A 21,468-nucleotide genomic window follows, 5' to 3' on the forward strand; every position below is an offset into this window, starting at 1 on the left:
AATTAAAAGACACTCCTTGGAAGAAAAGCTATAACCAACCTAGACAGCATATTAAAAAGCAGAGACATTACTTTGCCAACAAAAGTCCATCTGGTCAAGGCTATGGGTTTTCCAGTGGTCATGTATGGTTGTGAGAGTTGGACTATAAAGAAAGCTGAGCGCCAAAGAATTGATGCTTTTGAACTGTGGCATTGGAGAAGACTCTTGAGAGTCCCTTGGACTGCAAGGAGATCCAACCAGTCCATCCTAAAGGAAATTAGTCCTGAATATTCACTGGAAGGACTGATGCTGAAGCTGAAACTCCAATACTTTGGCCACCTGATGCGAAGAGCGACTCATTTGAAAAGACCCTGATGCTGGGAAAGACTGAAGGCGGGAGGAGAAGGGGACGACAGAGGATGAGATGGCTGGAGGGCATCACTGATTCAGTGGACATGAGTTTAGGTGGACTCCGGGAGTTGGTGATGGACAGGGAGGCCTCGAGCTGCAGTCCATGGGGTCACAAAGAGTCAGACATGACTGAGTGAGTGAACCCTGGAAAACTATAGCTGGAGCTTTCCATGGTTATGTTCAAAGAGAATCCCACAGTTTGATCATGTGATTTATTATCAAAGGATGGGGGGAAAACATGAGTTTTAAAAAGTAATGGCTCAAGTCCACAAGCCAGACAGATTATTGGATTGGCCTGAGTGACACTAGATCTGATGGAGGATCACTGGCCCATAATAGGAATGTGGTAGGATTAAAGAATTGCCAGATCTAGTTAATAACCAGGGGCTAAGGTGCCAGTTGGAGAAGGCAATGGCACCCCACTCCAGTAGTCTTGCCTGGAAAATCCCATGGATGGAGGAGCCTGGTAGGCTGCAGTCCGTGGGGTTGCTAGGAGTTGGACACGACTGAGGGACTTCACTTTCACTTTTTAAAAAAAATATTCTGAAATTTATTGTAAATATAGTGCTTTTATTATGCTCACAATACTAGTATTGATATATTTTTTTAATTTTATTATTATTATTTTTTTACTTTACAATATTGTATTGGTTTTGCCATACATCAACATGCATCTGCCACGGGTGTACACATGTTCCCCATCCTGAACCCCCCTCCCACCTCCCTCCCCATACCGTCCCTCTGGGTCATCCAGTGCACCAGCCCCAAGTGTCCTGTATCCTGTATAGAACCTGGACTGGCGATGCCATTCTCCCAAATCATCTCCCCACCCCCACCCCCCACCCCCGCCCCCCACCACCACCACAGAGTCCCGCTTTCACTTTTCACTTTCCTGCATTGGAGAAGGAAATGGCAACCCACTCCAGTGTTCTTGTCTGGAGCATCCCAGGGACGGGGGAGCCTGGTGGGCTGCCGTCTCTGGGGTCGCACAGAGTCAGACACGACTGAAGCGACTTAGCAGCAGCAGCAGCAAGATGGTAATAGGGATAGTGAAGTCATTTGTACCAGTTCAATAAAATCAACTTGAGTATTTAAGCACACACGGAATATTTGCAACATCCATATTTGGCGTAATTAGGGTATTTTATACTAAAAGCAGAAAAAACAAAGTTGCCAGTTAAATATTTCCAAAACAATTTTTATTATCTCTTTAAGTATGTACTCCCATCTACTGGAAAACCCATTTGAGTGAAAACATATGCCAACATTAGTCAGAAACTATATATATTTGCTAGCACAAGTAATAAGCTTTTTAAAAAATTCAATTTATATGTAAACAGATGGATTAGCATAATTCCAGACCGCTTTTTGTAAGTCATCTCTGCCAAAGAGCCTGAAATACACTGGGGCTGGTTTTCGCTGGCCAGTCCTGACTTAGGATAACACAAATACATTATACCTAGAGTAGATTTATACAGATTTCTAAGTTCAAGGAATTTGCAATGAAGTGAAGTAAGACCAGTCAAGCCTATTGTCCAATAGTCTCTATAACCCTAGCCTAATCATTTGACAAATATTATCAAAGTCAAGTTAAAACTGAGTCTAATATTTAGCTTTGCCACATGCTAATTCTGTGATTGTGGAGAATTTATCTTTGCACCAATTTTTCCATCTGCGAAAATGATCAGTGACAAGTTTTTCTTAGATTGTAAAGTAAGCCTAATAGCATTTGGAACTAAATACTAAATGGCTCAGCTAGAATTTCTCCCTTTTTCCCTGAACTATAAGTGATAATCTCTGTCTTCCACTATCCCAAAATTCAGCTGGAAGATGGAAAGAAGAAAAGACATTGTGAACAATTAAATTTGCATAATATCAATGGTAGAAATGGGAGAAAATATTTGCAACCCTATATCTGATAACGGAGAAGGTTATGGCACCCCACTCCAGTACTCTTGCCTGGAAAGTCCCATGGATGGAGGAGCCTGGTAGGCTGCAATCCGTGGGGTCGATCAGAGTTGGACACAACTGAGCAACTTCACTTTCACTTTTCACTTTCATGCAATGGAAAAGGAAAAGCAACCCACTCCAGTGTTCTTGCCTGTAGAATCCCAAGGACAGGGGAGCCTGGTGGGCTGCCATTTCTAGGGTCGCACAGAGTTGGACACTACTGAAGTGACTTAGCAGCAGCAGCAACAATACATAATAGAATGAGTTTTCCACAAGAATAAAAGGGAAAGGGGGTGGTTTTCTTCTCTAAAAAGAGCCAATGAATGGAATGAAAATGGAGAATAGTAATATAGAGATTATTTTCTTGTTTTACTGGAGATACAATATTTGAAAGGTTAAGACAGATTTAGAAGATTTAAGTGATCTTCCAATGGATACACAGTAGCAAAGCCTAAGTATTTAAAAAGTACCCTTAGTCACTGTTCTCATAGTAGGAATTTGAAGCATTTTGGTTTATTTTATGAAGATCTAGTAAATGGAAATGAATTGGAATAGCTCTGGATACTCAGAGAAGAAAGATATTTCTTCCTTTAAGCCCCCAAGATTCCCATCCTCTGGTATGTGTGTATGTATTAGTCGCTCAGTCTTGTCCAACTGTTTGTGACCCAATGGACTGTAGCCCACCAGCCTCCTCTGTCCATGGAATTTTCCAGGGAAGAATACTGGAGTGGGTTACCATTCCCTTCTCCGGAGGATCTTCCCAACCCAGGGATCAAACCTGGGTCTCCTGCATTGCAGGCAGCTTCTTTACCGTCTGAGCCATGAGGGAAGCAAGCTCTTATTTCTCTTTCGTTTTTATAAACTTTTATTACTTATTAATTTGGCTGTACCAGGTCTTCGTTGTGGCATTTGAACCCTTGAGTTGCGGCATGCAGGATCTAATTCCCTGATCGGGAATCAAAGTCGGACCCCCTGCATTGGGAGCACAGAGTCAGCCCCTGGACCGTAACGGAAGTCCCTATCTTTTTCTTAACATGTATTTATTCATTCATTTATTTTTGGCTGAGTCTTAGTTGCAGCATGCAGAATCTTGTTGTTGTGTGAGTGCTTAGTAGTTGTGGTGTGCAGGCCTAGCAGTTGTGGTGCGCAGGCTTAGTTGCCCTGTGGCAAGTGGGATCTTAGTTCCTGGAGCCAGGATCAAACTCATGTCCTGTGCATTGGCGGGCAGATTTTTAACCACCGGGCCACCAATGAAGTCTATATTTCCCTTTCTTTAAATGGGACCTGTGTATATGGTGACATAGCACTGTGTGATTAGGTTATGTTGTATGACAAAGGTCCGGGACTTTGTAACTATAAGACCTTCAATCAGTTGGCTTTAAATTAATCAAATGGCAACCTAGATATCCATCAGCAGATGAATGGATAAGAAAGCTGTGGTACATATATACAATGGAATATTGTATTAAAAAGAATACATTTGAATCAGCTCTAATGAGGTGGATGAAACTGGAGCCTATTATACAGAGTGAAGTAAGCCAGAAAGAAAAACACCAATACAGTATGCTGCTGCTGCTGCTAAGTTGCTTCAGTCGTGTCCGACTCTGTGCGACCCCATAGGCGGCAGCCCACCAGGCTCCCCCGTCCCTGGGATTCTCCAGGCAAGAACACTGGAGTGGGTTGCCATTTCCTTCTCCAATGCGTGAAAGTGAAGTCGCTCAGTCGTGTCCCACTCTTGGCAACCCCACGGACTGCAGCCTACCAGGCTCCTCCATCTGTGGGATTCTCCAGGCAAGAGTACTGGAGTGGGGTGCCATTGCCTTCTCCGCCAATACAGTATACTAACGCATATATATGGAATTTAGAAAGATGGGGATGATAACCCTGTATGCAAGACAGCAAAAGAGACACAGATGTATAAAACAGTCTTTTGGACTCTGTGGGAGAGGGCGAAGGTGGGATGGTTTGGGAGAATGGCATTGAAACATGTATATTATCATATGTGAAATGGATTGCCAGTCGAGGTTCGATACATGAGACAGGGTGCTCGGGGCTGGTACACTGGGATGACCCAGAGGGATGGGATGGGGAGGGAGGTGGGAACGGGGTTCAGGATGGGGAACACATGTACACCCGTGGCAGATTCATGTCAATGTATGACAAAACCAATACAATATTGTATAGTAATTAGCCTCCAAAACAATAAAGTAAAAGAGAAAAAGGAGTTCACTAAATTATAAAATAATAATTCAGAAGTGAAAAAATTAAAAAAAAAATTAATCAAATGGGATGAGATGGCAGTCTGCTGACACCCTGAGCCCACTTGTGCCCAGACTCCCTACCCATTAACTGTGAGATAATAAATGTGTGTTGTTTTAAATACCTAAACTTATGATAGTGAGTTATGTAGCAGAAGAAACCTAATAAGGACTTCCCTGGTTGTCCAGTGGTTAAGACTCCAAGCTTCCACTGCAGGGGGCATGGGTTTGACCTCTACACAGGGAAATTCTGAATACCTTGTGGTGTGGCCAGAAAGGAAAGATAAAATCTACTGTATGTATACGAAGACTAGGTCTGAAGAGAAGCAGTAGAGACAAATTTATAAGAAAGACTGAGGCATGAGGACAAGATGATGCAGTGGTGGGGAGATGGGAAAGAGAGAACTTAGAGAGGTCAAGTCTGGAAATCAAGGGAGAAGTGAGCTTCTCCATGCAGCTGGGATGTGTTTTAAGAAATCGAACTTGTTTTAGAGCTTCTATGGGTACCGCATGCTCCTCTGTCTCCAGCAGAGACCTCAGCCCACACAGACAGCTGCTGGCTTCACATGAGGTGGCCCTCCGTGTAGAGCTCCGCCTTTGTCTAGGCCAGGAGAACTGGTATTGGCAGCTATCACAGAATAAAAGAATGGAGGACCTGCCAAGCAGCCTTCCTAGTAAGGTATATTTGAAAGAAAAATGAGATCTGGCGTTATGAAAGGAGGTTGAGTCTAGCACACGTTTTTCTACTTAAACAGAGCTGTGAGTTTTTCTACTTCAAAGACAGAACACATGGAATTAGATGGGCCTCTGGGCTTCATTTACACTTTCTCCTGGTTTTACTTATATAACTAATCCCTTCAGGATACGGAAGGAAGAAGTTTCTTTTTAAGCCAACAATTATATATGTAGATAAATACTTTTAGAAAAAAATTATTGTTGCACTTTTTTTTTTCCTTTTAAGAATGGTGGTATTGGGAATTCCCTGGCGGTCCAGTGGTTAAGACTCCAAGCTTCCACTGCAGGGGTCACAGGTTGAATCCCTGGTCAGGGAACTAAGATCTCACATGCCTCAGTGGTGTGGCCAATAAATAAATGAAAAAACTGATCAAAAAAAAAAGAAAGAAGGGTGGTATTGAAACCGTCTGGAGATGGATAGTGGTGATGGTTGCATAGCAATGTAAATGTACTTACTGCCACTGAACTGGACACTTTAAAGAGGCTAAAAAGGTAAATTTTACACTTCCTTTAATTTAGCACATTTTTTTAAATTGAAAAGTTTACAGTTCTACCGTTAGTTTCTAAGGCCCCTTTTCACATCTTCAGTGGCATTAAAAATCTTGACAAATTCAGTTTTTAAAGGAGCCTGATGGTATTATATAGCAAGTCTTCAAATATTTCTAGTAGGAATAGTATTTTCCAAGTACACATCTGAGCTTCTCCTAAAGTTCTATTAGACATATTTACCCTTTGAAGTTATGTTTTTGAGGCATTTCAGGCTGAGCTTAATATCAGATCCTGCTTCCCACAGTTTGCGTCACTTAGCCCAATCTCTAGGTTAAACTCTGATCTCTAGTAAAAGCACATTAAATAACTCTGGTCCAACAATAACACTTGGCCTCTAAGAATCTTTTTTACTGGCAAGACTCTGATACTGTACTCTGTTTTCGATAACCAGATCTCTGTTTTGTCTCTTGTGGCTGAGTGTCTGTTCTGTAACCTTACTAATACCCTGAATGCTCTATGATTAGGTTTAGAGTCTCATTCCACAAATATTTACGGGATCTACTAGGTGCCACACACTATTTTAGATGTTTGGGTAAAAATCAGCAAAAAAAATGAAAGAAATCCTCATCATCATTTGCTTTTTTTTTTTTTTCCCCATCATTTGCTTTATATTACAGTAGGGGAAACAGATAGTAAATGGTAAATGTTATTAAGCTGGAAGTGAGCCTGGAGTGTTTGAGGAACAGCAATGAGGCCAGTATGGACGGAACACAGAGAGCAATGGTAGAAGAAAGGTAATTAAGGGCTAGATTAACAGGCCTTAAGAAAACTGTAGAGACATTGTTTTATGTTGTAAGAAATTGAGAAGCATTGAACAATTTTGAGCAGAGAAGTAATATGGTCTAACATACTTATAGGTTTGTTTTTTTTTTTTGCTATGTGGCATGTGGGATCTTAGTTCCCTGACCGGGAATCAAACCCAGCCCCTTGCATTGGAAATGCTAAGTCTTAACCACTGGATGGCCAGAGAAGCCCCTACAAGGGCAACAAAGAAGCACCTAAAATTATTAGTAGGAACAGTCCCCCAGGTTCACAAAAGGACTTGAACAGTTTGTATTCCCACCAGCCAGAATGGAAAGCTCAAATATATCATGGGACCAAAAGTAGGGAACTCGGAAGTGTATTGCCTCAGCAGTGGGAAAAAATTGTCATAGTTTAAAAGCCATTCGACCACACTTAACAAAGCTCACCAATAAGCCTTACCAACAAAGACCTATTGTATAGCACAGGGAACTCTACTCAGTATTCTGTGATAACCTATATGAGAAAAGGATCTTTAAAACATGAATATGTGTATATATATAACTGAATCACTTTGCTGTACCCCTGAAACTAATACAACATTGAAAATCAACTGTACTCCAGTCAAATGAAAATATATTTTAAAAAAAGCAGGTTTTTTCCTCTTGTTCCGGTGGCTAAGACTCCATGCTCCCAATGCAGGGGATCCAAGTTTGATCCCTGGTCAACGAGCTAGATTCCACATGCTGCAGCTAAGACCTGCCTGCTATGTAAAATAAATAATGTTTTTAAAAAACCAAACTTTGATCACAGCTGGGGTAAACAATAGATTAACCAAAAAGCTTAAAAGGGAAAAGCTGAAGAATGAATTAGCCGTAGGGGCTTTGAAAGCTTCAATATATCCTGGAATCTAGGAGGCCATATTCATGAGTCAGGCTGTACATGTGTTCAAGAAAGACATGAAGAAGAAAAAAAGACGAGAAAAAGGGACCGCCCTGGTGGTCCTGTAGTTAGGACTGGGCGCTTTCACTGCTGTGGTCGTGGGTTCAACTGCCGGTCAGGGAACCAACAACAGTGAACTGGGAAGAGGGAGAATCTGATTGCCAAAGTTGCTACATTATATTGTTTGATAAACCCAGTTTCCAAAAAAATATTCAGTTCAGTCACTCAGTCGTGTCCTACTCTTTGCGACCCCATGAATTTCGATTTACCAGGCGTCCCTGTTCACCACCAACTCCCAGAGTTCACTCAAACTCACGTCCATCGAGTCAGTGATGCCATCCAGCCATCTCATCCTCTGTTGTCTCCTTTTCCTCCTGTCCCCAATCCCTCCCAGCATCAGTCTTTTCCAATGAGTCAACTCTTCGCATGAGGTGGCCAAAGTACTGCAGTTTCAGCTTTAGCATCATTCCTTCCAAAGAACACCCAGGACTGATCTTTAGGATGGACTGGTTGGATCTCCTTGCAGTCCAAGGGACCCTCAAGAGTCTTCTCCAACACCACAGTTCAAAGGAATCAATTCTTCAGCACTCAGCTTTCTTTATAGTCCAACTCTCATATCCATACATGACTACTGGAAAAACCATAGCTTTAACTAGATGGACCTTTGTTGGCAAAGTAATGTCTCTGCTTTTTAATATGCTGTCTAGGTTGGTCATAACGTTTCTTCCAAGGAGCAAGTGTCTTTTAATTTCATGGCTGCAGTCACCATCTGCAGTGATTTTGGAGCCCAGAAAAATAGTCTGTCAGTTTCCATTGTTTCCCCATCTATTTGCCATGAAATGATGGGACTGGATGCCATGATCTTAGTTTTCTGAATGTTGAGTTTTAAGCCAACTTTTTCAACCTCCTCTTTCACTTTCATCAAGAGGCTCTTTAGTTCTTCTTCACTTTCTGCCATAAGGATGATGTCATCTGCATATCTGAAGTTACTGATATTTCTCCCGGAAATCTTGATTCCAACTTGTGTTTCGTCCAGCCCGGCATTTTGCATGATGTACTCTGCATAGAAGTTAAATAAGCAGGGTGACAATATGCAGGATAAAGATAGGAGGGAGTGGAGCTATGTAAGAGTAAAGTTTCTGTAAACTATTGAAATGGAATTTGTATTAATCCAAGACAGATTGCAACCAATTAAGATGTTAATAATAATTCACAGAGCAACCACTAAACACACAATTTAAAAATTTGTAGGGAATTCCCTGGTGGTCCAGTAGTTAGGAATCTCAGCTTTCACTGCCAACGGCCTGGGTTCCATCCCTGGTTGGGGAGGTAAGATCCTGTGGCCAAAAAAATAAAAGTACATAGTAAAGAAACAAGAACATTTAAGTGACCCACTAGAAAGCTATAACAAAAAAGAATGCAGTAATGGAGGAACTGAGGAACAAAAAGACATAGTAAACAAACGGCAAACTGGCAGACAGAAATTCTAACTGTTCCTTTAATACATTCAATGAAAGTAGATGAAATTATCAAAAAGCTGAAATTGGCATACGGATATATAAAAGGAAACACGTGATCCAATTATATGTTGTCATGTTTGATTCAAAGGTGCAAGTAGATTAGAGGTAAAGGAACAGAATAGGCTATGCTGTGAAACAGTAACCAAAAGAGAGCTAGAGTAACTATACCAATATCAGACAATGCAGTCTTGAAGACAAAAATCGTTACTAGGAACAAAAAAAGATGTAATGAGAAAAGGTCAATCTATGAAGAAGAAGTAACAATTATAAACCTATGTACCTAAAACAGGTCTGAAAAATAAAAATGGACAAAATTGAAGGAAGAAATAGACAATTCAACAATAATGACTGTAGAATTTAATACCCCACTTTCAATAATGGTTAGAAGAAGTGCAAGGAGAATCAACAGGGAAATAGACTTGACCAACTTTACATCTAACAGACATCCATGGACTACTTCAACACCCAACAGTAGCAAAACGCATTTTCTCTACTGCACATAAGGGCTCTCCAGGTGGCACTAGTGGTAAAGAACCCTCCTGCCAATGCAGGAGATATGAGAGATGCTGGTTTGATCCCTGGGTCAGGAAGACCCACCTTAAGGAAGGCATGGCAACCCACTCCAGTATTCTTGCCTGGAGAATCCCATGGACAGAGGAGCCTGGTGGGCTACAGTGCATAGTGTTGAAAAGAGTTGGACATGACTGAAGCAATTTAGCAAAAACAAAAAAAGTGGGCATGTAAAACATTTCCCAGGATAGAATATATGTTTTTCAACATCAAAATCTCTATCTAGATCCTTTAAAATTTTTTTCTCTCTCTTCTCTATTTTTTTGTTGTGGCTGCAACCCTGCACCATATGGGATCTTAGTTCCCCAACCAGGTGATCAAACCCGTGCTCCCTGCATCAGAATCCACAGAGTCTTAACTACTGGACAGTCAAAGAAGTTCCCCAAACTTTCTCTTTATTGATATTCTCTATTTGATGAGACATCATTCCCATACTTTAGTTAGTTCTTTAGATGTGATTTGATCACATTTAAAATAATTGGGGGTGTGGGAGCGAGGCTCCAGTGGGAGGGGACACACTATACTTACAGCTGATTTACAGTGTTGTACAGTATAAAGCAACACAACATTGTAAAGCAATTATTCTCCAATTAAAAACAAAAATAACTAACACAAAGTTTTTACCTAGTAAGTACAACATCTGGACTTCCTCAATGACTATTTCTATTGATTTTTTCCCCCTGTGTATAAATGATACTTACTTATTTCTCATAAATGTTTTACTGAAAACTAAATGTCTCAAGGAGAAGGCAATGGCACCCCACTCCAATACTCTTGCCTGAAAAATCCCATGGATGGAGGAGCCTGGTAGGCTGCAGTCCATGGGATCGCTAAGAGTCGGACACGACTGAGCGACTTCACTTTCACTTTTCACTTTCATGCATTGGAGAAGGAAATGGCAACCCACTCCAGTGTTCTTGCCTGGAGAATCCCAGGGGCAGGAGAGCCTGGTGGGCTGACGTCTATGGGGTCACACAGAGTCGGACACGACTCAAGTGACTTAGCAGCAGCAGCAGCAAACGTCTCAAATAATAATACGGGGCAGCTCTGCGAAGTAGATTCTGCTGCCTCCTTGAGGTTTATCATTTTGGTGCTTCTTAAACTTGTTATTTGTTTGTTCTGTGGTTTTTAAAAATAATTCCAAATAAATTTTCAATGTCAGGCTTTTTCAAAGCCCCTATGGATACCTCATTCCTCAGCTTTTCTTTTTAAGCTTTGTGGTTAGTCTATTATGTGTATCAACATTTCAGGCAGCTGTGATGTTGAAACATTCAGCAAATGCTCTTCCCTCGGTCCCCAAGGTGGTTAGCTCTGGGCAAGTTTGTGTGAAGTTAAAGAGCCTTGCCAGTGGTCTTCCAGGGAACCCCTAGCAAATAGATCAAATAATGACGTTTCTTTGGGAATAAGATCTCTTCTGCTCCCCCACCCCCAGATGGCGCTAGTGGTAAAGAACCCTCCTGCCAAGGCAGGAGACTTAAGAGACACCATCCATCCCTGGGTGAGGAAGATACTCTGGAGGAGGACATGGCAACCCATGCCAGTATTCTTGCCTGGAGAATCCCACGGTCAGAGGAGCCTGGCGGGCTAAGGTCCATAGGGTCGCAAAGAATCCAACACGACTGCGACTTAGGACGCAGTCACGCACGGTATTAGAAACGCAGGCTTTATTTTTAAGGCTGCCACAGAACTGGGGAGTGGGGAGTGGGATTAAGATAAGTTAAAATGCTGCAAAGTTCATTGCTGTTACCAGGTTTGGCTCTTTTTCTTTACTAAATGTTCCTTGGATACATCGTTACCATTTGTGCCAGGCTTTTTTGGTCGCTTTTATGCAAGGACAAATTTTTGGAGGGTCTTACTGTATGATTTTTGCTGAAATTACCTTAATTTGCTCTCATTTTTTTTTTCACTCTTTCATATTTATTAAATACCTCCCACAGCAAGACACTGTTTTAAGTGGCCTGAGGTTACAGCCTGTTCTTCCTTGGGGCTCACATATTAATACATAACCACAGTAATAAAATAGTGGTGGCTGGTGTAGAGTGTCCAGTATCTTGCTGTGACGTGTATAGGTGCTATTGGTTCACTTCAGCAGTCAACAATAACATATTGAATGCTTCCTATGTGCCCAGCATTGCTGACTTTCTAGGAAAACTTTTGTTCTACTCTCATATCAATCTCTTATAGTGTGCGCCTCCAGAAGGAAGGTTATGCTTTACTGGAAGCACTTACATCTGTTTTACTCCTCCTTTCTCTCCTTCCCCCTCTCCCAAATCACGTTGAAGAAGAGTACCTTAATATAGATAAATCAGTGCCTCATAGACAAAATAATATGGTTATGACTGAAGAGGAAGTTCCTGTCTTTCAAAATGGAAGATGTTCTTTCTTTTTGGTTTAGTAAAGGATTTAAAGTTAAAAAGTAAGAGTGATAGGGCTTCTCCGGTGGCTCAGTGGCTAAGAATCCACCTGCCAGTCTTCCCTGATCCAGGAAGACCCTTCATCACACAGAGCATCCAGGCCCATGCTCCACACAAAAGAAGCCACTGCAGTGAGAAGCCCACTAGAGAGAAGCAACTGGAGAAAAGCCCGAGCAGCAGTGAAGAGCCAGCACAGCAAACAATAAATAAATAAGTAAATAAAATTACATATAAAAAAAATTAAAGGCCATGAAAGTCCAATGAGAACCTGTATGAAAGAGGTTCCCTGAAACTTCTCAGTCACACGCTATATTCCTTTGACCTTTTCCTTTCAACTCTAACCCAACCCACAGATTTGTCTTCTAAACAAGTATTATCAGTTGCATGCTTTAGATATTAAATCATTCCAGGGATGGAGAGGGAGCCCTCTGCAGTGGAAGCGCAGATTCTTAACCATTGGACCACCAGGGAAGCCCCACAAGGCATTTCTTTAGTACTTTTTTCATTCATTATTCGACTTTTCATGTGTACGTTATGTTATGAAATATTTTCTTCGAAGTCAAAGAAAAGGTCTTTGAATACTTTCCCTATTATGTTTAACATGCTGAAGATGTCTTTTATATATAAATCAAATTCACACACACACACACAAACACGATTTACAATTGGCTTATATGATTGTGGAGACATGTCCAAAATCTTTAGGTTCAGCTGGCAGACTGGACCCCATCTCCAAAAACAGTCACACTCTGAGGTATTGACTGGGGATAGGGCTTCAGCATACAAATTTAAAGGGAGCGCAATTCATCCTATAACAGTGACCAATAGATATTTATTGGAAAAAAATCCTTCTCCTATGTATAATCTGAGCATGTGATGTCTCTGTTTCTCCTTTGCCTCTTGTAATAGGCACGATCAGTTTTTTTTTTCATGTCTTACTTCAGGAAACTAAATGTTAGTTCAGGTACTGTCGAAGCTTGGGTGGGGTTGCATGGGAACCACATTTGCCCTGATGCATTCATATCTGAACTTTGACACGTTACATCCTTTGCTGGAATGGATTTGGAAAAGAAAAGAGGTGACCTTATAATTAATCGAGAAGGGTGGAGGAGACACAGAAGCAAGCAAGGAGTGGCCCAGCCCCGGGCGGTTCCTCCCTCGTTTTTCCCCAAAAGCAGGACTTAATTTAGTTAGTCCCTGCTCTCCAGAGGTAGTCTCAGCTCAGCAGACTGCGAGTGGGACAGAAACACACCCCTGTCTTCATTCTTCTTCTCAAATGAGGACAGCAGAAACCTAGCTTGCTGAGAATACCGTAGTACCAACATGTATCCTAGGAGACTAGCAAGCAAAGAAAGCTGGTCACATTTGGACAACGAAATTTTCAAAGAATATGTTAGCAGATGGAAGATCAAAGAATATATGTGAAAAAGTGGAAATAACCTGAAAATGAGAAAGGAACATTCTGGAGCAGAAGGGTGTGGGATAAAATATATAGAAAAGGATTGGGAATGCTGGGAGAACATAAATTTAAAAAATTCCCTACACACCAGAACAAATTTTTTCCTTAGCTGTACTGAGTACTTGTCGTTTAGTCACTAAGTTGTGTCCAACTCTTTGTGACCCCATGGACTGCAGCATGCCAGGCTTCCCTGTCCTTCACTATCTCCCAGAATTTGCTCAAACTCCTGTCCATTGAGTCGGTGATGCCATCCAACCATTCATCCTTTGTCGTCCCTTTCTCTTCCTGCCCTCAATCTTTCCCAGCATCAGGGTCTTTACCAATGAGTTGGCTCTTCGCATCAGGTGGCCAAAGTGTTGGAGCTTCAGCTTCAGCATCAGTCCTTCCAATGAATATTCAGGATTGACTTCCTTTAGGATTGACTGATTTGACCTCCTTGCTGTCCAAGAGACTCTCAAGAGTCTTCTCCAGTACCACAGTTTAAAGCATCAGTTCTTCAGCGATCAGCCTTCTTTATGGTCCACCTCTCACATCTGTACATGACTACTGGAAAAACCATGGCTTTGACTATAAGGACCTTTGTCAGCAAAGTCATGTCTCTGCTTTTGAATACGCTGTCTAGATTTGTCATAGCTTTTCTTCCCAGGAGCAAATGTCTTTTGATTTTGTGGCTGCAGTCACTGTCTGCAGTGATTTTGGAGCCCAGGAAAATGCAATCTGTCACTGTATCCAGGTTCAATACATGTAATGTAGGGACTTCTCTGGCAGTCCAGTGGTTAAAACTTTGCCTCCCAATGCAGGGGTTGCAGGCTTGATTGGGAGACTAAGATGCCACATGCTGCATGGCCAAAAACAAGCAAACAAAAAATACTTGTGTAGATCAGCACCCCTCCCTAGCCTAGGCATTACTATGTTTTCATTGCACAGTCAATATTTTACTGGATATGCAGCTAAATCATTCTTACTTCTTACCCACCTCCATTCTCATTTTTCTTTTAGATCCACAGGATTAGAAGATGTTCAACAAAATCCCACAGGTAATGAATTTTATCTACTAAAATCAAAGGGCCAGAGTAAAAGATCGTTGGCTGAAGAGAATGAAGGTGTATTTCTGGGATTTTAGAAAAGGAGAGAGAAGTAGACGGGGATAGTGGTGGGCTCTGACATCTTACAAAGGGAAGAAGTGGAGAAAAATTTAGAATCAGAAAATTCAAAGTAGGAGGAAAGAAGGAAGAGATACATACCAGAGGGATTATGATAAGCAGACTCTACAAAGTTTCTTTCTTCATTATTTATTTCTTCATTTTCGGCTGTGCTGGGTCTTTGTTGCTAGGCAAGGCTTTCTCTAGTTTTGGGGAGGGCAGGCTCCTCTCTGTTGTGGTGCAAAGGCTTCTTATTGTGGCTTCTCTTGTGGGGTACAGGCCCTAGGAACGCAGGCTTCAGTAGTTGTCACACAGGCTTAGTTGCTCTGAGGCATGTGGGATCTTCCTGGACAGAGGACTGAACCCGTGTCCCCTGCATTGGCAGGCAGTTTCTCATCCACTGTGTCACCAGGGAAGTCCTCTTCATTTATTCATTTTCAGTCCCTTTGTTTTGACATGTTATAAAGTACCTTACTCCTACATTACAGCTCAGAATGAATTATTTTTTGCTTTTGGCAGTCATTTGTCTTTTAGAGTGATTTAAATTGATCTATATGCCTTTTATATTTTGATACCATATCCAGAGATCTGCATTTATTTGTGCAGTTTCTGTATGATGTCTTATTCTAGGAGTCAGCACCGTTTTTCTGTAAACGATGAGGTATAAATAATACAGGCTTTGCATGCCACATAGTCTCTTAATAATCCTTCAGATCTACTACAGCACAAAATAGCCACTGATAATGTGTAAGCAAATGAATATTACTGTGTTCCAATAAAACTTTATTTGGAAAACCTGTGAAAGGCTGGATATGAACAGCAGGCCAGTTTGTCAACTCCTGTTTTATTTCTTCTGCCTTAATTAAGAACTCCCTTTAATGTTGTTTGTAGAATGCATCTTCTGGCAATAAATTCTCTCAGCTTTTGTTTGTCTGAAAAAAACCTCTTTTCCCCCTTCCTTATTTAAAGATACATTTGCTGAGTACAGAATCCCCACCCCCTCTCCCTTCTTTTGATGCTTTAAAGATGTCAGTCCATTGTCTTCTGGATAGTTATGTTTTTCAAGAAGAGTTTGCTGTAATTCTGACCTTTGTTTTTTTAATATGCAATACATATATTTTTTTTCTTTTTTTTTCTCCGCTTTGGCCACCTCCAGGACTCCCTATTTATCTCTGGTTTAGAGAAGTTTGGACATGATGGGTTAGGTGTGTTTTATTTTGGCATTTATCTTGCTGTGATTCTTGGATTTAGTATTTGATGCTTTTCATTACTTTTGGAAAACTGATCTGTTATCTCTTCAAACATTTCTTCTGCTTGTTTTTTTCCTCTTCCCCTAGGATTCTAATAACATGTACATTAAACGATTTGATATTGTCCCACAGTGCTTGGATACTCTGTTCAATTTGTTTGTGCTCTTTTTTTTCTTGATGTTTCAGTTTGGGTAATTCCTATTGACTCATTTCAAGAGTAGAAATTGATTTATTATTTCCTCAGCTCTGGCAGGTTTACTAATGAGCCATTAAGAGGAGTTGCTCATCTCTGATACCATAGTTTTTATTTTCAGTATTTTTATCTTTTATCACTTATGTCTTTCTTTTAGAATCCCCTATCTGTTCATAGATGCTGTCCACCTTTATCATTAGATCTTTTTAAAAATTACTTATTTTTTTGGCTGCACTGGATCTTAGTGTGGCACGTGGGATCCAGTCCCCTGACCAGCGATGGAACCCAGTTCTCTTGTGTTGGGAGCTCAGAGTCCTAGCCACTGGACCACCAGGAAGTCCTTATCATTAGATCTTTTATGAAATTTCTCCTAGCCATTTTAACTTCCCTCTTTGATATTACTAACACACAGATCACCTCTGAACCTGGTTCTGTCAATTGTTTTGTATTTAGAAGGCAGGGGGTTTGTCTTCTTTGTTCTTCTTCTTTTGATAGATTGTATAATTTTTAAAAATATTTATTATTTTTATTTATTTGTTTGACCAGGTCTTAGTTGGCCAGGTCTTAGTTGTGGTACGTGGAATTTAGTTCCCTGAGCAGGGATCGAACCCAGGTCCTGTGCATTAGGAGCACAGAGTATTAACTCCTGGACCATCAAGGAAGTCCAGATCATATAACTCTTGATTGAATGCCAGACATCTTGTGTAGAATAGGAGAGATTTAGGTAAATACTATTTGTGCCTCTTCCCAGGCAGTTTAGCTTGGTGGATGGAACCATCTAGTTAAAAGGTGAGGTGGAATTAGGTTTTGCTATTGCCAAGATTACTTCTAGGGCACCGTAATTTTCAAATTCCTCTTATGGTGTCTTAGGCTTAGGGTGGGGTCTGAAATGATGGGAAGATTTCTCAATGTTTGTTCTCCACCCTCAATTCTCAACATTCTTTATACGCCTTGTAGGCTTATACAGAATTCTCTCCTTGTTCTTGCTCCTCTGCCAGTGGCGGATGCTACTACTCATTACTTGGTGCTTAGATAGCTTTTGTATACCCGGGCCCTGGACAATGAGGTTTCTCAGCATTCCTGCCTACCTCTGCTTTCTGTCTGTGGCAGGTCTTGTGTGGGAAGGATTTTCTTGCCCCTCCTTTGGTTTTAGGAGATCTCTAAAAGCACTGGCAGGACTTCCCTGGTGGTCCAGTGGTTAAGAATCTGCTTGCCAATGCAGGGGCAAACAGCATTCGATCCATGATCTGGAAAGTAACATGCTATGTGCCTCAGAGCAACTGGGCCTGTGTGCCACGACCACTGAAGCCTGGGTGCCCTGGAACATGAGCTCTGCAACGAGAGAAGTCACCACAATGAGCCCTTGCTTGCCACAACTAGAGAAAACCCGCATGGGGCAATGAAGACCCAGTGTAGCCAAAAATGAATAACATACATATATACATACATGCATAATGAATGAAAACACTGGCACAGAACTCTCCACTGAGAACTGTTTCTTTTCCCTCCCCAGGGTAGATTTTTTTCCCCCCTTATTCCTTCTGTTGGCAACAGTGGCTTTTTGCTGTTCCTCCTCAGAGGCTTAAGACTTTTGAGAGAGGAGTAAGGGGAGCTGGCCCTTTCAGGCGGGGATAAATAATGTTGTCCTCTATGCCTATACTACTCAGTGAGCCTTACTTTACTCTGTCATCCTCACTTAGTGTTTCTTGTGAGCACCTGGTCAAAGTCTGGGGAAAGAATCTGTGAGTAATTACAAGTTCCCTTCCTTCTTTGGCACACAGAGAATTTTCTTGGGAGTTACTCAAGCCCACAGTTCAGTTCAGTTCAGTCACTTAGTCGTGTCTGACTCTTTGGGACCCATGGACTGCAGCACGCCAGGCCTCCCTGTCCATCACCAATTCCCAGAGTTTACTCAAACTCATGTCCATTGAATCGGTGATGCCATCCAACCATCTCATCCTCTTTCGTCCCCTTCTCCTCCCCAATTCAGTCTTTCCCAGCATCAGGGTCTTTTCAAATGATCAGTTCTTTGCATCAGGTGGCCAAAGTATGGGAGTTTCAGCTTCAACATCAGTCCTTCCAATGAATATTCAGGACTGATTTCCTTTCTTGTTGGATCTCCTTGCAGTCCAAGGGACTCTCAAGAGTCTTCTCCAACAGCACAGTTCAAAAGCATCAATTCTTCAGTGCTCAGCTTTCTTTATAGTCCAACTCTCACATCTGTACATGACTACTGGAAAAACTATAGCTTTAATTAAACGGACCTTTGTTGGCAAAGTAATGTCTCTGCTTTTCAATATGCTATCTAGGTTGGTTATAGCTTTTCTTCCAAGAAGCAAGCATCTCTTAACTTCATGGCTGTAGTCACCATCTGCAGTGATTTTGGAGCCCTCCAAATTAAAGTCTGTCACTGTTTCCACTGTTTCTCCATCTATTTGCTGTGAAGTGATGGGACCAGATGCCATGATTTTAGTTTTCTGAATGCTGAATTTTAAGCCAACTTTTTCACTCTCCTCTTTCACTTTCATCAAGAGGCTCTTTAGTTCTTCACTTTTTGCCATAAGGGTGGTGTTATCATCTGCATATCTGAGCTTATTGATATTTCTCCCGGCAATCTTGATTCCAGGTTGTGCTTCTTCCAGCCCAGCATTTCTCATGATGTACTCTGCATGTAAGTTAAATAAGCAGGGTGACAATATACAGCCTTGGCATACTCCTTTTCCTATTTGGAACCAGTCTGTTGTTCCATGTCCAGTTCTAACTGCTGCTTCCTGACCTGCATATAGGTTTCTCAAGAGGCAGGTCAGGTGGTATGGTATTCCCATCTCTCTCAGGATTTTCCACAGTGTATTGTGATCCACACAGTCAAAGGTTTTGGCATAGTGTTTACTAAATGCCGAACACTGTTCTATATGCTTTCATTTATTAATGCATGTAATCCTCACAACAGTACTACAAAGTGTGTATTACTGCTATCCTTATTTCACCGTTAAGGAATCAAAGCAACACAGAAGAGAAGTAAATTGCCAAAGACTACACAGCTGGTAAATGGGATGATTTGAATCAAAGATGGTCTATAGCCCAGGCCTAAGTATATACTCACCATGTATTATAATATAATTAAAATGTAAATACTGAATTTCTGGAATTTGGAAGGCAAGAATTCCTCTAATTTCATTATTACAAATTGTATTTACTTAATTTTCTTGTAGTATTGTTTTAAATTTCAATTATAATCTTACTTTTTTAGTTTATTTTTACATCCTTTTGATCTATTACTAGATATCACAGATCCTTTTCTGATTTGGAATGAGTCTGTTGTTCCATGTCCAATTCTAACTGTTGCTTCCTGCCCTGCATATAGGTTTCTCAAGAGGCAGGTCAGGTGGTCTGGTATTCCCATCTCTTTCAGCATTTTCCACAGTTTATTATGATCCACACAGTCAAAGGCTTTGGCACAGTCAATAAAGCAGAAGTAGATGTTTTTCTGGAACTCTCTTGATTTTTCGATGATCGAGCGGATGTTGGCAATTTGATCTCTGGTTCCTTTTCTAAATCTGGCTTGAACATCTGGAAGTTCATGATTCATGTACTGCTGAAGCCTGGCTTGGAGAATTTTGAGCATTACTTTACTAGTGTGTGAGATGAGTGCAATTGTGCGGTAGTTTGAGCATTCTTTGGCATTGCCTTTCTTTGGGATTGGAATGAAAACTGACCTTTTCCAGTCCTGTGGCCACTGCTGAGTTTTCCAAATTTGCTGGCATATTGAGTGCAGCACTTTCACAGCATCATCTTTCAGGATTTGAAATAGCTCAACTGGAATTCCATCACCTCCACTAGCTTTGTTCATAGTGATGCTTTCTAAGGCCCACTTGACTTTGCATTCCAGGATGTCTGGCTCCATGTGAGTGATCACACCATCATGGTTATCTGGGTCATGAAGATTTTTTTTGTGTAGTTCTTGTGTGTATTTTTGCCACATCTTAACATCTTTTGCTTCTGTTAGGTTCATACAATTTTTGTCCTTTATTGTACCCATTTTTGCTTAAAATGCTCCCTTGGTATCTAATTTTCTTGAAGAGATCTCTAGTCTTTCCCATTCTATTGTTTTCCTCTATTTCTTTGCACTGATCACTGAAGAAGGCTTTCTTATCTCTCCTTGCTATTCTTTGGAACTCTGCATTCAAAGGGGTATATCTTTCCTTTTCTCCTTTGCTTTTCACTTCTCTTCTTTTCATAGCTATTTGTAAGACCTCCTCAGACAACCATTTTGCCCTTTTGCATTTCTTTTTCTTGGGGATGGTCTTGATCCCTGCCACCTGTACAGTGTCACAAACCTCCATCCATAGTTCTTCAGGCACTCTGTCTATCAGATCTAATCCCTTGAATCTGTTCCTCATTTCCACTGTATAATTATAAGGGATTTGATTTAGGTCATACCTGAATGGTCTAGTGGTTTTCCCTACTTTCTTCAATTTAAGTCTGAATTTGGCAATAAGGAGTTCATGGTCTGAGCCACAGTCAGCTCCTGGTCTTGTTTTTGCTGCCTGTATAGAGCTTCTCCGTCTTTGGCTGCAAAGAATATAATCAATCTGATTTTAGTTTTGACCATCTGGTGATGTCCATGTGTAGAGTCTTCTCTTGTGTTGTTGAAAGAAGGTGTTTGCTATGACCAGTATGTTCTCTTGGCAAAATTCTATTAGCCTTTGCTCTGCTTCATTCTGTACTCCAAGGCCAAATTTGCCTGTTACTCCAGGTGTTTCTTGACTTCCTACTTTTGCATTCCAGTCCCCTATAAAGAAAAGGACATCTTTTTTGGGTTCTAAAAGGTCTTGTAGGTCTTCATAGAACCGTTCAACTTCAGCTTCTTCAGCGTTACTGGTTGGGGCATAGGCTTGAATCACCGTGATTTTGAATGGTTTGCCTTGGAAATGAACAGAGCTCATTCTGTCGTTTTTGAGATTGCATCCATATACTGCATTTCGGACTCTTTTATTTACTATGATGGCTACTCCATTTCTTCTAAGGGATTCTTGCCCACAGTAGTAGATGTAATGGTCATCTGAGTTAAATTCACCCATTCCAGTCCATTTTAGTTCTCTGATTCCTAAAATGTCGATGTTCACTCTTGCCATGTTCTGTGATCAGGGAGATGACACTCAAGCCCACATAGGCCTTTAATAGTTAATGTGAGTGAGTGAGTGAGTGAAAAGTCACTCAGTTGTGTCCGACTCTCTGCGACCCCATGGACTACACAATCCATGGAATTCTCCAGGCCAGAATACTGGAGTAGGTAGCCTTTTCCTTCTCCAGGGGATCTTCCCAACCCAGGAATTGAACCCAGGTCTCCTGCAT

This window comes from Bos mutus, chromosome 5 (assembly GCF_027580195.1).
Source record: "Bos mutus isolate GX-2022 chromosome 5, NWIPB_WYAK_1.1, whole genome shotgun sequence".
Classification (NCBI taxonomy): Eukaryota; Metazoa; Chordata; class Mammalia; order Artiodactyla; family Bovidae; genus Bos; species Bos mutus.